At 31.2% G+C, this 2,658-nt stretch overlaps 1 protein-coding gene across 2 annotated transcripts in view; it reads left to right on the forward strand.

Annotated features, from left to right (window-relative positions):
- The first annotated feature begins 369 nt into the window (after nucleotides 1-369).
- Nucleotides 370-2,658, forward strand: part of LOC108749867 (CAAX prenyl protease 1 homolog) — a 5,931-nt gene continuing 3,642 nt past the window's right edge. For both annotated transcript variants that reach the window (XM_018488863.1, XM_018488864.1), the window contains exon 1: nucleotides 370-1,213. The gene's annotated coding sequence lies outside the window, so the exon portion shown is untranslated. The remainder of the gene's footprint in view (nucleotides 1,214-2,658) is intronic.

A 2,658-nucleotide genomic window follows, 5' to 3' on the forward strand; every position in this document is an offset into this window, starting at 1 on the left:
AATGCGAGGAGAATAATCGACTATAATTCGTATATTTCGTACAGTTTAAACCTTAAAACACCTATTGTAGATCCGAGCTAAAGCAAATGTATAAGAAAATAGTTCCCATTTAAAACATAAGAAAATCAACTAATCAGAGTCTTTTATTCCAGAAAAGAAAGAAATAAAGAGCCTCAATTGGTTAATTTTCCAATGCATTAGGCCTTGCGCACAATGGAGGAAATATTAGAAATAGAAATAAATATTAAGAGTTCAACCTATAAAAAATCATGTATTCCAGTGTAACTAATATCTGGTAGGTTGAAATCTTTAATATTTATTCCTGTTTCTAATATTTGTTCTATTGTGCGCAGGCCCTTATGCAAGACTCTGTGTTCCCGCCATTATTGCAGAAAGCGAGACGATGGCATGAGTTGCATGCCCCAGGTGTTCAACTCGCACGATCCGTAAATTCGGGTTCGACTCCATCGATTCCACCTGCGCGGCGCAGGATGCGCCCTATTTTTTCGCGTTTAGGAGAACACCCCGCTCCACCTCGTGATCAAATACTAAAATTGTGTTTTCGCGGAGGACGCGGAGCACCCGGAGCACTATTGCTCCAATACGAACAAATACGAGTTACGTAATATCCTGATTCAGTCAATGGCATTTAAAGTTATATAGACTTAAAAGGCCTATTGTGAATTTTACATTGACTCGATACGAGACAAAACTGTGAATTAACTACGTGTGACCTCGAAGAGGCATACACTGGATCAGTAGATTTATCGTATGCTACTATGACCCTTATGAATGGATCGGAAAACAATATAGGGGTGTAAAGAAGAAGAAGACGTAAGCAGTAAGGAAATCAACATGTTGGATTGGCTACTGCTTACATTATTGCGTTACGGTCTTCACTCTGATTGGCCCATTCGCATAGTGCTCGTGTCTTACTGCTTAATTCTTCTTAGTGGACCATTGCCATGGATTTTATCTCTCTCATTCCGCATAAATCGTTACGGCTACTACTTTAGCGCGAGATTCTGAACATCCTTAAGAATTTAAGCAGAACCATTACCCCCAAAACAGTGTTGTTAGGCGAGTCACCTTTACGCGCATGCACATTGAAAGCGCTGGTGAAATCCAGTAACGTACGTACACAGAGTGAAAGAGAGGTATCCTATAGTTTTGGCGGGATTCGACCAGGTCTGCCAGCAAGAAAGTTAATGAGGTACGTAAGATAGTACTTATTATAATATATATTTATACATACAATACGGAATCCAATGTCGTTAAAGGAGCTATTAAAAGAACAATTTTAATAGAACTTTTTAAAATTTTTGGTTAGATGAAAACATTTTTAAAAGGTGAATAGCTCCCCATTTTGAATTAAATAAAGCTTTTTGTAATGTCGCGTGTAATGTCAGCATTGCGTATCGTAAAACAAATTTGTTAGGACATTCACAAATGATTGAACATATATATGAAATGAAAGGTCGAAATCTAAGTCTCAAAAATATTAATAATATTTCATATAATGGTAGAAGAAAAAGAGCGGAGATGAAGTTAACAGCTTTTTTACTGAGCATAATATTGCATTTATACGGCTGATCATTTAATATCTTTAATAAAAGATATTTGTTTGAAACTTAATATCTACAAGATTTGTCACTACGAGTCAACTCAAGTGCAGCAATATTGTTAAAGATATTTTAATTAAACAAGAAACAGAAAAATTATCCAATTGAAAATTTAAAAACGTAATCGATTAGCTAACGACACATTTTGGTCATTTGTAAAATTCGAACTTACTTTCAAACAAGAGATATTTATTAAATCAATTTTCAACCTGATTTAAGACATTTTAAACTCCATAATGCACAAAATTTATATCTAAACCTAAATAATTAGTTAATTATTTCTGTTCATTGGATTATTAATTTAATTTAATGTATTATGTTCATTTATTTTTTTATTCTATGAGTAAATATTTAATTAAATTTCTTTATATATTAAATCAAGTGCTAATTATTTTCTTTTGCTAAGCTTATTTATTCCAGTTAAGTGTCTCCAAATATCTCGTATCTGTGATGTGCAATAATAGGCTTGTTCTTTTTGGCTGAACTTTTGCACCAGTTCATTTTTCTTTCTCTCCTTTTCTCCTAGAGAGAAAAGGATGAAAGATAAACTCGTGCAAAAGTTCAGCCAAAAAGAACAGGCCTGATATTAATAATTATTTATTTTATGCATGTTTATATAATATACATAATGTTTATAATTTTATAAATGTTAATATTTGAATAAAACATTAGAATTAAATATTGCACAGTAAAAAACGTTAATTTATTTTTTTCCTTTAATATTTTTTGTACTTAATCAAATATTTATTTTTATTTATTTGGAAAAATGTAAATTTTTTTTCTGAATACTGATAAGGTTTTTGAAAGTTTTCCTTACCCTTAACAACAAATGTTGATATTCCATATAACTTCTGTCAAATAAATTATTGTACATTATATTCATTTTCTGTTTATTCATTTAATCTCATCTCCTTAACAGATTTTTATAGTGTAATATGAAGTTAGATGGATAATTTTATTTATTATTGTTATCAATTAGTATTGACGTCTTTGACCTATGTAACTTATATATATATATATATATATATATATATAT

Source organism: Trachymyrmex septentrionalis, unplaced genomic scaffold (assembly GCF_001594115.1).
Source record: "Trachymyrmex septentrionalis isolate Tsep2-gDNA-1 unplaced genomic scaffold, Tsep1.0 scaffold32, whole genome shotgun sequence".
Classification (NCBI taxonomy): domain Eukaryota; kingdom Metazoa; phylum Arthropoda; class Insecta; order Hymenoptera; family Formicidae; genus Trachymyrmex; species Trachymyrmex septentrionalis.